Source organism: Zootermopsis nevadensis, unplaced genomic scaffold (genome assembly GCF_977971745.1).
Source record: "Zootermopsis nevadensis isolate Lab colony 2312 unplaced genomic scaffold, Znev_1.0 Znev_ptg000042l, whole genome shotgun sequence".
Taxonomy (NCBI): domain Eukaryota; kingdom Metazoa; phylum Arthropoda; class Insecta; order Blattodea; family Termopsidae; genus Zootermopsis; species Zootermopsis nevadensis.
The window spans coordinates 130,376-143,921 of NW_028259174.1; the positions used below are offsets into that span (position 1 = coordinate 130,376).

Below are 13,546 nucleotides of genomic sequence, written 5' to 3' on the forward strand. Positions count from 1 at the left end.
TGCTATCGTAAACCACGTGCACTCTTAGCTTCGTGTTGTTGATGATGTGTCCGTGCTATGAATGCTTTTACGAAATCTTGTGACGTATTCGAGTATGGTGACCAAAGAACGTAGAAGCGAAAATCAAGGTAATGCATCGTGGAGATGTACTTTGTATGTCGACTGTTGAACGTTTGAATACAGTCTCGCGAATAATGGTATACGTTGTAAGTGTGCTCGTAGATGTGGAAATGGAGTGCTGACAAGAGTAGGTTTTCTCTGCGTTTCTGATAATGTCATCTCTGGTCGCGACGACGATGGCGCCATCATTCTACTTCGTGTGTTTGGGATTGTTTGACTAAGATATTTTGTTGTGACTTCTGCTTCTGTTTTGTAGCGTGATTATTAATCTTTTCTGTATTTGTTAAGAAATATTGAAATAATTTGCTAAGAGCTTAATATTTTTTATTACATTATCATTTATCTTTATTAATGAGGTCAATATTTCTGTAGAATGTTTCCCTGATTTATTTCTTTCATGTTTTCCAGACTGCTTTTATTTTGTTTTTTTGCTCGAGGCTGTTTAGTCTGGTTGTCACATTTAATCTGATTTAGACCTCGAGAAAGTAAGTATCTTGTAATATTTCGTGCAGTGAATTTTCATTACTTGGTTGTTCCACTATTGACAAATTAGGTAATCTTTTTTTATCTTTGTGATCCAGTCATTCTTTTCAGATATTTTATCACTGTTTTGGTGGTGAAACTTGCTTATACATTTTTAAGAGATTATTTAGGAATGTGTTTAATTTTGAATCTACATCAAGGCTGTTTAATACTGAGTGCCAATTTTCATTCGATGTGTTATACATTCTTTAATAGTGTCTTCATTTCTGAGTCTGATTGATATTCTGTACTTATGATAACTGGAGATCGACTTTTTTATTATTAATATTACTAGAAGTCATACATCGTGATCAGATGGAGTAATTTTGGATTCTTATGGGGAAATTAACTATTGCCATGACATTGGAAGATGCTAGTCGATCATTTTACACATTTTTATGGTGACTTTCAATAAGATAATTTGTATTGATGATAATGGGACCACAGTTGACGATGTTGTGCTGTAGGTTTATAAAGATAATTTATAATGCTTTGTAACTTGTTTAGGAAAGTCAGCATTGCCAGTGGGGGCTCTATATATAGCTAGGACATATATGTTGGAATGTTTAGATTCCAATTGCACAATGCAGCGTCTATTTCTTGTTATTTTAGTGACACAATACATTTATCTAATTAAATTTTAGGTTCTTTTTGGCAATAATACTTGCACCTTCTTTTACCATATTTCATCTAGAGTAAGTACTTCCAAAAGTAACATTTTCAAGTTTTACCTCTGGTGTTGGGTTAAACACAGATTAGGGTGTGTGTTTATTATTAATGGACACTGATAGTTGATCAGTTTTGTTTGAAAGTCCTCTTATGTTATGATGGTGCACCACAGAATTGTTATCTTGATTGTATTCTGAATTTAGAACTGGTTTATTAGCATTGATGTAGACATCTTTCAGGTATTTGGTGACAGATTTGGGCTTAAGCCTAAAAGAAGGGTTAGATCTTACATCAGTGATTACAGGTATCCAGTTTGCACCTAATCTAATTAGCAGTGAGTTGCACAAGCTTCTACTTGCCTTCTGAATTAAGTTGTAATCCGTGTCTGGTATGATCATTCCTATTTCAGGATGAATTGTCAGTTAATCCAATATGTGATTTGTCTGCATTCCAAAGCGCACACTCAAGTAGAATATTTCCACTCCCCACCAACTTGTCTATATTGGGCCTGTCATGGTTGCAAAAGGAAAGTACTAGAAATCTGTAGACTTTGTACATTATGATTGCATAATGTCATGAAAGAGAAATTTATGGGTTCTTACTTGTTCAGTAAGCTCCTGATTATGAGTGTTTGGAATATTCATGCATTACTAATTTTTTAAATAAGCACAGGTGAAATAGGCCTTCAACTTACTTGTGGGGTGGGGGTGGGGGTTCTAAAGAAGGTGGATGAAAATCATAATAAAATTCTACTGACAGTAAAACAAAGGCTTCGTGTACTTAGGAAATTTGAGAACAGAAAATGGGCAACAGAATTTATAATAAAAGTATGTGATAGGGATTGAGTGATTCCATCCTTGAAAGAACACCATATACCAGGCTGACCTACTGATGGCGTATTTTGGGCATAGTTTTCTGGGAGTCCAGTAACACTGGTTTGATTATGGGGAAACTTTCTCCAGAGTTAGTAAGAAATGAGGAAATCAAAAGTTCATGTCATGGTGCGTGCTATGAGAAGTTTTGAAAAGATTGACAGTGAACTGAAAAATGGCTTCAGACTGAGAGTGAAGATACTGTGCCTGTTACAGATTTATTTTTATGGAAGCCCCACAACCCAAATGTTACGTCGAGTTTGAAATCTGTGTGTGTATCTTGTGTTTTCTTTTGATTTGTTTGCCAGCTTTTCCAACACAGACCTTGCCCATGAATTTAAGGTGCAGTGTGTCTTTTATGTGAATGTTCGTTGCTGGTCTTGCTGTTGTTCATTTTGTTTGAGAACATTTGTTGAAACTATCTTCACTATACCAGTGTTGAAATCTTGCAGGGATTGTGACTGGATGTTGATGTGCTGGTCAGGAGATTGCTTCTGCTTTGCAAGAATTCACATGCCCATATTATTCACTTGTTACAGAACTTTCATTCAGAATTTGAATGACTTTTTTATTGTAATGACAGCTTTTGAGCACGTATTTAAATACAAGGATACAATTTGGTCCAATATAATATGGGCTTTTATAGAAATTCCCTCAATGCACAACATTTACATTTTATGATATTCGTGCAGAGATAACCGTATGGAAATGACAGATGTAACTTGGGACACTCTTAATGTCTGTCACATCTATCGTAGGTGATATACCATTGCCATTGGTTTAAATTTTTGTCATGTTCATCTTCATTGATGAATTGGTATACTAGTTTGCAGGCTGATCAGCATTGATAATTTTGCTAAAGAGCATTCACCAGTTGATTAGGCTGTTTTTTGTTAGAAAAAGAAAGTTGATTTTTAAATATTATTTGCACGAGTTTCAGCTGCAAAAGGTTAAAGTTTATACTTGAGGAAGCACCCCACTGTTTCAAGGTACCAGATTGTAAGTGGTAGGGTGTGTGTCATTACATGTTTTGGGGCGGAATTCTGCAGCATGGCGTCGTTACATACTGTTATTTCATTATACTCTTATTTCTTTCAACGTCAATAATCACACATTTCCCAAATGCTTGGGGTTTTATCTAATTTTTTATTCTACATTATTTAGCTTATTTAAAAACTCAGGTTTCCCTTGATATTCGCATAAATCTTTTGCCTTTTACTGAAGATTGGGAATGTGTGTAGAATGCGTGCCAGATGATTCGAGGAAACCCTGGCGTGTACGAACGAATCCGTCAATCTTGTGTACGTCGTGCTCGTGTATGTGTGGAAAATGGAGGGAAAACTTTTGAGCATCTGTTGAAAATTATTTTTGGCTATTATTTCGAAAATGAAACATTTGCGACCCCATGTTCATAGGAACATTTTCCGTTATTTTTGATCCTGGAACACGAAGTTTGTAAACATACTTCTGACTCACTGTGTATATGCACGGACATTTTTTTATTTTCAATATGTCATACAAATCCATTTGCGTTTCGTTACTATTCAGAATACTTGATAAGAATGTTTGACTTCTGTTGCAGAATGGTTATGGCAAAACTTCATTTCTTTGTTGCATTTTGCCTGAGTAGAGTAGAGTAGAGTAGAGTTTATTTACATTCCATATATCCTTCTTAGGACTCAACCAAAGGATGTAGAACATGTCATTTCATACAATGTACATACACTTCAGAACTTTCAACACAAGTACAAGAACGTATTTCACATATCAATGTACATAAATTTCAGATTCTGCAATACAAGTATGAAAAATAATTTTACAAATTAATATATATAAACCTCAGAATTTTAAATATAAATACAAAACTTGCTTTACATATACGTAGATTATGGATATAAAGCTTAAACATTTTCAGCAGAGATGAAATCATCTACAGAATAGAAGGAGTGAGTAAAGAGGTAATCTTTCAATGCAAGCTTGAATACCTTTATATCATAATTTAGACTTTTAATTGTTGGTGGAAGATTATTAAACAACTTGATACCTGTATAGTACACTCCTTTCTGATATTTAGTAAAGTTATTATTTGGCACATAGAGATCATGTTTACGTCTTGTATTTAAATTATGTACATCTGTATTTCTTTTAAATTTATCCATGTTTTCCACCACAAATGATAGCAAGCAGAGTATAAATTCACTTGCAAGTGGAAGTATGTTAAATTTACGAAATAATTTTCTACAAGATACCCTGCTTTTGACACCGGCCATTATTCTAATTATTTTCTTTTGCATGTAAAAAACTTTATTACTGTCTGTTGAATTTCCCCAGAAGATTAATCCATATGACAATACAGAGTGAAAGTATGCAAAGTAAACTAGCTTTAAAGTATCTATTGTCATGAGTGGTACGACTGTTCTCATGGCAAAGCATGCAGAGCTTAATTTGGGAATAATGTATTCAATGTGTTTCTTCCAATTTAAGGTACTGTCGACTTGTAAGCCAAGGAATTTGTTTGTTTCAACTTCCACAGTTAATTTTTCTTCAAAACCTATATTTAATCTAGGATATGTCTTGTGCTTAATAACAAATTTTATGAAGTTTGTTTTTTCAAAATTTAGTGCCAGTTTGTTAGCTCTAAACCATTTATTTATGTTGGCAAAGACATCATTCATGATATTTTCAAGATAGATCAATTCTTGGTGTGCAATAATGATACTTGTATCATCAGCAAAAAGAATAGGTTTGGATGTAGAGGTCACAGTTGCCGGCAGGTCATTGATTTATATGAGGAAAAGTAAGGGCCCAAGAACTGAACCTTGTGGCACTCCGTGATTTATGATACCCCATTCTGAATAGGTATTATGATTGGTATGGCGGCTTTTAATTTCTACTCTCTGCCTTCTATTATTTAGGTAGGATTTATACCTCGAATTCCATAAAATATCAATTTCATTAGTAATATTTCATGGTTTACACAATCAAATGCCTTGGCTAGGTCACAAGATATTCCACCCACATGGATTTTATTGTTAAGGGCACATACAATTTCATTAGTGAAACTAAATAGAGCCTTTTCTGTTGAGAGATTTTTTCTAAATCCAAATTGCTCCTCGACAAGGATGTTGTTTGAGTTTAAGAATTTATTTGCTCTCTTGCATATAACTTTCTCAAAAATTGTTGAGAGGCAGAAAGTTTTGTTTTGAGGAACCGAATGGTTTATTGTCATGTAAAACATGTATACGTGCATGTTATTTTGTAGATATGTAAATTGTGTATTGTGATAAAACATATTTTTCAGTGCAGTGAAAATGCAGCCATCTTCAAATAGGTAAAATTGATATGCAAACCAAAATAATGTTATTGTTATGTCATTTAGTATGTTAGTGTGTGTTCTTATAATAAGTGAGTTGGGGTAGTTCAGCCAGAATAGTGACTGACTACGGACTGTACTACCGGGGTTCAATCTGTGACAGGGGCAGCCTTTGAGACTAGACCGGCTCCGGGGTTCACCCAGCCTCTTATCTAATGGGTACGGGGGTCTTTTTCCAGGGGTGAAGCACAGCTGGGGTGTGATGCTGACCACTTACCCTGTCTAGTGCCGAGGTTAAGAATGAGTAGGAGCTATACCTCCTTCCCCCTCAAGCACCTACATGACATATAGTGGGACACCTTTTAAATTTATTTTATGTTCTTATAATAAAATGTGCTATTCTATGACCTGTCCTACACTCTGCTTATTAGGGTCTATGGGGTTTTTCTATATTTATGTACTGGACCATATACTGAGCCAGTTATATATAGATGATAATATTAAAATGGATTTTAAAGAAACTGAGGATGTTGACTGGATTGAACTGGCTCAGTATATGGTCCATTAGCAGGCTGGCAATATACATGAATATAGATATGCCCCAGAGACACTAAGAATACTATTAGAGGTGCTATTTTTATTTCATATAGTATTTGACTTGGAAGTTTTATTAATGATGTGTGACTGATGAATATTTGTAGAATTTTGTTTGAATTCCAGAGAAAGGAAGAGTGTCTGTGTTTGGGAATAACGATTATGGACAACTTGGTCTCGGTCACAAGAATGTTACTGTGAAGCCAAGCTGTGTGAAGAGTAAGTGCATCATTGCCTGCACTGAATTGAAATGTTTTACTGAAAATATTACACCTGTATTACAGCATCTGTAATGAAAGACTGACCCAGTCTTTCTCAGATTATATTGCAGAACCATTTTATTTACAACTGTTTAAATTATGGGTAATTTGGAGGATGCTCTGTGATTCCATATTTAACTTTTATTGACCTTGTGCCAGCTGTCAATGCATTGCACTGGCGGCCTTTAGTTTGGGGATTTAAGCACCTATTATAGTATGAAAAAGGTTAACTCTCCTGGAAATGTAATTTTGTGTTTATGCGTGAAAATGTAATTATTACTTAATGCCTAATATTTGTGTGTGCATTAATTTTTAGGTTTGAAGCCAGAAAAGGCTACTCATGTTGCATGTGGAAGAGCACACACATTGCTCAGTACAGGTTAGTTTGTTTGTGCTGCATTAATTAAGCCTTTGTATGTGAACAAATGGTGAAATAAAGTTTGACTTGATTTTTTAAAGGTTTATAAACGTCTTAAGTTGTGAGATTTGAGGATCTGAAGGTGGAGGTGATACATTTCTCTAAGAGTACAGTGTGCACGTAAAAGTTTTGTCTCTTCACCTTGTAACTTAATTTCTGTATAATATATATATTTCTTATTTCCGTCTATACACAAAACTTAGTTGTTAAAATTGGTGTTATTAAAGTTAAAATTTAAAAACTTAAAATTTGGCGCTCTTCATCGCTATTACGATGTTACAATTTTAGCGCTCATTATTTTATTTCACAACATGTTTCGATACTACCGTATCATCATCAGGTTCTTATCGTTATTTTTATCTTTAAAACTAATGTATATTTTATAATGCAACTATCATTGATTTGTTTGTTTTGTAGTTTTCATTTTGTAGGTTGTTTATTTTTACTCTTCGTCGTTTTTTATGTTTTAGATCAGTCGTTCTGTAGTCAAAGTTGTGTTTTGTGATGTGTTTGCGTCTGTGGTCGGGTGAAGACTATCCAGGACTCAAACTACAAATTCTGTATAAATGTCAGTTCATGCATTTAAATATTTTTCCTGACTCTCTTTTTTATAACTAAGATTCAGGTGAAATATTTTCATGGGGGAGCAACAGTGACGGACAGTTGGGTGTTGTTGACGTAGCCGATCGTTCAGCACCGACAAGAGTTTTGGGTGTACGTGATGAAATGATTCGGCTGTCAGCAGGATGCATTTCTTCTGCTGCACTCACAGGTAGGATTTCATTTGGTGCACTTTCATGTTTCTTTATGTCTTAAATGAGTGGTTATTATTTTACAGTTTTTGTTATAATAATTTCCTTTTTTTAAGGAAAGTAGTGGGCTTCTGAGATTACAATGTTGTCTTTCTTCCCTTCTTTTTTGAATATTTTGGCCTCTTTCTCTTTTCTCCCCTTTTTTCTTTTTAATTTTATGGACGTTCCTACAATCAGTGGTAGCAACATGACAGACACAAATTTTAGATGTGAGAGCAACAGTAGTGTAGTATAGGGCCCTGAAATGGTGTGTCATAAAATATGCACCTTTGTTAAGGTAATTTCCTTTGTAGAATGTTGTCTTTGTGAAAATTTTCATCACCTTTCTCATTGATAGAATTGGAGGTAAGAATCTGAAATTTTGTGTAAAGATTATAAAAATTTCTACAAGTCATGTTTGAAATAAACGCTTACAAACTTGAGACAGTATGAAACTTAGAGCTGACAAATTTAGTATAAACTCTATACAGTGAAAGTTTTTCTCAAAAAGAAAATAAAACCTGCTGCTGCTACCATAGTAACAGAAACAACGACAACATTCTGTACCTTATTTGCAGTTGTATTCATGTTATGTTATAAACTGTAATGTGTAAATATAACATCAACAAAACTAGAATTCTGTTGTGTTGACTAAATTTTAACAAGTTTTAGTGGAAATAAGTTAGAAATGTCACAATTTATTCTTTCTTTGATGCCTCTGTTCATGGTAAATTATGTCTGTTAAGTCTTCAAAAGAGGTAACTTCTGTCCAACCATTGGTGGTTGGTAAAAAGGTAAGTAAAATGTTAAGATAGTAAGGTTTCATTTTTATTTGCAATCAAGAAAATTTATGTATTTTGTCACAATAATTGTACTTCTGCCAGGATTTGTACTGTTTCATAATATTATAACTGCTGATGCCAGTTTTTGACATTGTTTTTTACAGCTTGTGGACATGTTTATGTTTGGGGTAGCAATTCAGGTGGTCAGCTTGGGCTCCCAGAAACAAATGATAGTGTTTTGAGTCCTGTTTTAATGCCTTTTGACCAGCAGATTGTTCACATCAGTTTTGGATATTATCACACAGCATTTGTTACAGGTGTGTTGGAATCTTTGAGTAATAGAAATTATAGAATTTTGTATAAATGAGTCAAAGAAGTGCATATATACAAACTTTTTCAAAAAATTACTGAATTTAAAGTACAGTTTTCTAGACGTGCAAAAGCAATATATTTTATGTCAATCTGATATTGCATATGGCACATAATGAAGTATTGAAATGCATTCAAAGATGTTTGAATTCAAGTCTTGTTATGGAAAGTTTCCAACAGGGAAAGTCGTAGAGAGTTTAGCTTATGTAATATCTCATTCCATATATGGTAATAGTAATAGTAGTTTATGGGAAATTGTAATGAAGTCTTAGTCATGTGAGCATGGATTGGTTTCTGCCCTGAACATCGGGGATTCACGTGACAGTCTGTCGTAGCTCTCAAGAGCTTGATGTCCCTGTTTGCAAATGGAAATAGGGTGTGAGGTTGTGGACTGGATTTAACTTGCTCAGGATAGGATCCAGCAATGGGCTGTTGTGAATGTACTAGTGAACCTTTAGGATCAATCAGAGGTAGTTTCTTGATGAACTGAGCGTGTAAATTTGTTTGATCGCTAGTATCAAGAATGTAACTGACTTCTTCCACCAGCTTCCAAAAAAATTGAAAGCAGGAACTTTTTTAAATAATTCTGATTCCTTACTTTTTAGAAGTGAATATTCTCACCTTACATAAACTTTTACATTACTGAATGGCGTACTTGTCTGTTAGTAGCATAAATGATGTAATGGAAGCTGAAAATATGAACATAATTATTTTATTTTTTGTCAGTTATTTCCGTACTAGGAGATCTTTGATGTCTTCAGCAAGCAGCACTTTATACACATGTGGAGAAAGTGAATCAGGAAAGTTAGGACTGCCCGACAGCCTTACCAAACATTACCTCTCCTCAGAAAGTGACGCTTGGAATTCCAGTAAAATCTGTTTTCTGTGGTGGATATCACACGGTTGCATTGACGGGTGAGGTTGATGCTGCTCACTTTGGCTTCAAGAGTTTGTTGATTCTTTGTAGAGAAATGTAGTTGAGATAAAATTCTCTCTTTGTAACAAGTGACTGTGGACGTGTGCACATCTAAATGGTGCACTTGAGTACAAGTGGTTTTTGTAGGTGATGGATGAAAATGTTCAAGAAATAACATAGTGATCATGGGGTGCCAAAATATAAACAGGTTTGATAGTTCATTTACAAACAAAATAATGATTGAACCACGTGATAGGGTTTGAAATTTATTGCCTCTGGATTGGTTTAATTGAATACAAAGTGTTTTGTAGTTACAGATTGGTGTAAGAGTCGTGAATCATGAAGCTAAGTATATTATCAATTTCCAGCTGGTGGTGAGGTGTTTGCATTTGGCAATAACTTTAATGGTCAGCTGGGTCTCGGAGTAGATGTTCCTCAAAGTGTACTGCCAACAAGGGTCACAAGTTTAGAAGGTTGTGTGATCAGAGATGTGGCATGTGGTGAAAGCCATACAGCATTTATAACAGGTGGGACATTGCTTCTTTGCAGACCGTTCATACATTAATTAAATTGATTTTATGAACATTGTGCTTCTTCCTATGACATTGCCATGTTAAGAGTTTTGTCTCGCTCATCCACCAGTATCTATTGTCTCTGCATTCCTTCTTTTTGATGTTAATACTAAGCTTTGGAAGTAAAGGGATTGGACCAAATTGCTACAGGTTGCATTGAAATTGTCAGAAGTCTCTATAAGAACATGACACAATGTTCACTTAACATGAAGAGAAATACTGTATTTTAATGTAACTTACAATTGGTTTTGCGGTTCATACCTTTGTATCGGGTAAATCAGCTCAATGCTAAACCACCAGTTACAACTTTATTTTGTACAATTTAAATATTATTTATTGCCATGAATGTTTTGGCCATTTATACGTTGTCACTTATGTTGTTTACATAAAAAGTAATCATTTGTCTTTTTACTTCGAAAGTTTAAAATGTGATGTTAAACTGTTTCAAGGTAAATGTACATATAAAATTCTGTGGTGTGAGCAGTCACTTTTTTTTTATATTAAAACGTTTTCTTGTTCAGTTATGTACACAGTAAAAATCTGTTTTAAACCTTTGTGGTTTTTAGTAGGCTTGTACGTATAATTGAAATTGTGATTTGGTTGTGTGCATGCATGTCACTAGAGTGAATCGGTCAGTAGAAAATATAATTTTTTTGTTCTTCCTTCCTCTCCTATCATCTGTTTACTCACACAATTGAGAGTCTGCTGTAATGTGTTTTAATCTTTTAGATGCAGGCAGCCTGTATACATGCGGGGAAGGTCGACATGGGAAACTTTGTAGTGAACAAGACAACGACAATCAGTTGATTCCATTTAAAGTTACTAAGTTCAAGGGATACACAGTTCAGAAAGTAAGAATGTGTGGATGCACATACTTGAAGATTGTTTCTGCACAATAAACATTTTTGAGACCAAGGACCATGTTCACACTTGCGGGCTACAAGGTCATAAATGAGTAAAATTTATCAAATCTTTATGACAGTTTTTGACAATGATAAATGGGTTTATGTGCCTGTCTAAAGGTTTTTGATGATCTGTCATTAAAGTGATGCAGATTCTTGAGTGCTGAGCTATGTAATGCTGCTTTTCCTTGAGTAATCATTCACTATCCAGTTTATTTCTGTTGCAATTTACATGTACTACTCGCAAGTTTTCATCACTAAAAAGCATCCCAACCATTACTAGCTTGAAGATGGCTGTCTTCAGGGTTGTAGTGCTGTGTGGTTCAGAGGTCCTTGCTACCTCCATCACGAGGGCAAGGACCTCTGAAACATTGATAAATTTCTACCAGACAACCCAGAGTAGGGCCATCTTTGTACTCATCACCATGAAAACCTCAAATCCTACCATCACCATCCCATCACTACCTCATTTCATTAGCATCACCATCATCATTTTGTACCATCTGTCTCAGCAATAATACGTTGGTTAATACAGATGCCCCCGTACCAGCCCAGTTTAATGACTGTGTAAAGACCTCTAAACCAATTGGTTATAATGGCTGTACAGACGGTTTTATAACAACCCCATATCATTGTGATATGTACACCTGCATATGAACCCCTTATAAATTCGATATAGGCCCACTATAATGACTATGTAGAGTTCTGTATACAGCGACATTACAATGGCCATATTCATGCTTCAGTGCCAGCCCATTATGATGGTAACATAGATGCGATAATAGGGCCTCCATACCAGCCAGATGCAATGGTTAAGTAGGTGCCTCATTGAATGCCTTAACAGACAGCTCTGTCTATTCTGAAGGGCTCTGACGGTGATGTGATACAACCCAGGCAGCTCCATGTCAGCCAGTTATGATAATGATAGGGTGGTGAAGTGGTGATGTGAGTGTGTTGGAATGGTGATTGAGATTGATTGTGATGGTATGGAATTGCAATAGAATGTGTTGGTGATGGTGGTTTGTTTATGGGATGGTATGGTATTGGTGATGGAGTGTTCTTGGTGGTATGATAATGTGTTGGGATAGGATTTTTATGGTTTCCTGATGGAATGGGTGACGTGGTGATGGGAATGGATGGGACAGTGATGGAATCATTATTGGATGGTGATGGATTTTATGGTGGTTTGGTGGGATTTGGCAGAAGTGGGTTGGGATGGAATTGTGATTTGTTGATGGTGATCAGTGAGGTGATTCTCTTGACTTCATGTGGGAGCTTGAAGATTTTGGGCACAGTGTCTAGAGGGAGAGGTGGACTTTGAAGCAGGCCTTCTAGTAGTCATCCCATGGAGTAATTTCTTATGTTTGCCTATATTGAGAATGAAATTGTTGGAGAAGGTCTGGCAAGTGAGTGCTGAGGAGTTCGTCTTGTAGTGCCTGAATTGCAGTTTGGAATTTGGCCCTTAGCTGTTCCATTAGTTGTTGCGTTTCCTGCTTAGGGCTGTGATCCGGATTGTAGAACTCGGCCTCGTCCTTTCATTTCATTTGTATATTCATGCATATTATTCACATTAAAGTATAGTGGCCTCAGACATGTTGGTTCATGACCATACTGTGTACTTGCCCCAGACAATGGCCTTGACAACTTATAAACATACATTGTTTTGAATTGCGCCCACATTTATCAGAGGCTTGGTGACAACACACATACAGAACTCCCAGCTTTTAGGCCTTGTTTTGGGGCGAGTACGTGGTAGGCCCAAGGACCGATGTGGCTCAGGCCACTGTACTTCATTATAAATAATTTACATGCATTCGAAAATGAGGCAGGAAAGAATAAAAATCAGTGAATCTTGATAGCAGTGTAGCACTGATTCATGTCCTCACCAAAGTGAAGACCGAAATCCACAGGAGATTCTGGTGTAATGTCAGGCATTGATGACCTGGTAGGGGGCAGTGTTCTAGTAGAGGAAAACTGCTGGCCCATGATAGACCAATAGGCCATCCCATCTCATGTTGCTGAACAACTGGTCACAGCAATGGATAACGCCAAATACTGATTACATGATGATCTCTGATCTCAGGGATGTGTTTTCCATTACACACTTTGACACAGGTCTTAGAAAAATGTATGCAGGCCATACAAAATACATTGGAGGTCCTCGTATTGAGAACCTATGCACTATGAGTTATTGTCTTCTTTTAAATTGAACAGGAAATTTGAATTCATGGAAGTTGGAGTAGTAATGGTTATGGCAATCATTGATACAGGTAGCTGTACCCATGGTCTTACAGTTTTGATACAACAAAAGATTTGTTTAAAGCTTTGGTAAATAAAGAAGTGTTTCAAGTTTATTAAATAAATAAATAAATTATATATATATATATTTCTTACATTTTTAAGGTTTGTAAAGGTTCATATTATAAAATTAATTGCCGAGCGTGAA

The 13,546-nt window shown here is 35.6% G+C and overlaps 1 pseudogene across 1 annotated transcript in view; it reads left to right on the plus strand.

Annotated features, from left to right (window-relative positions):
- Positions 1 to 13,546, plus strand: part of LOC147871718 (X-linked retinitis pigmentosa GTPase regulator-like) — a 14,952-nt pseudogene continuing 1,406 nt past the window's right edge. The window contains exons 1-7 of the transcript XR_015538376.1: positions 1 to 128; positions 6,217 to 6,309; positions 6,667 to 6,729; positions 7,388 to 7,540; positions 8,506 to 8,658; positions 9,995 to 10,153; positions 10,928 to 11,049. The product of XR_015538376.1 is annotated as an X-linked retinitis pigmentosa GTPase regulator-like (transcript). The remainder of the gene's footprint in view (positions 129 to 6,216; positions 6,310 to 6,666; positions 6,730 to 7,387; positions 7,541 to 8,505; positions 8,659 to 9,994; positions 10,154 to 10,927; positions 11,050 to 13,546) is intronic.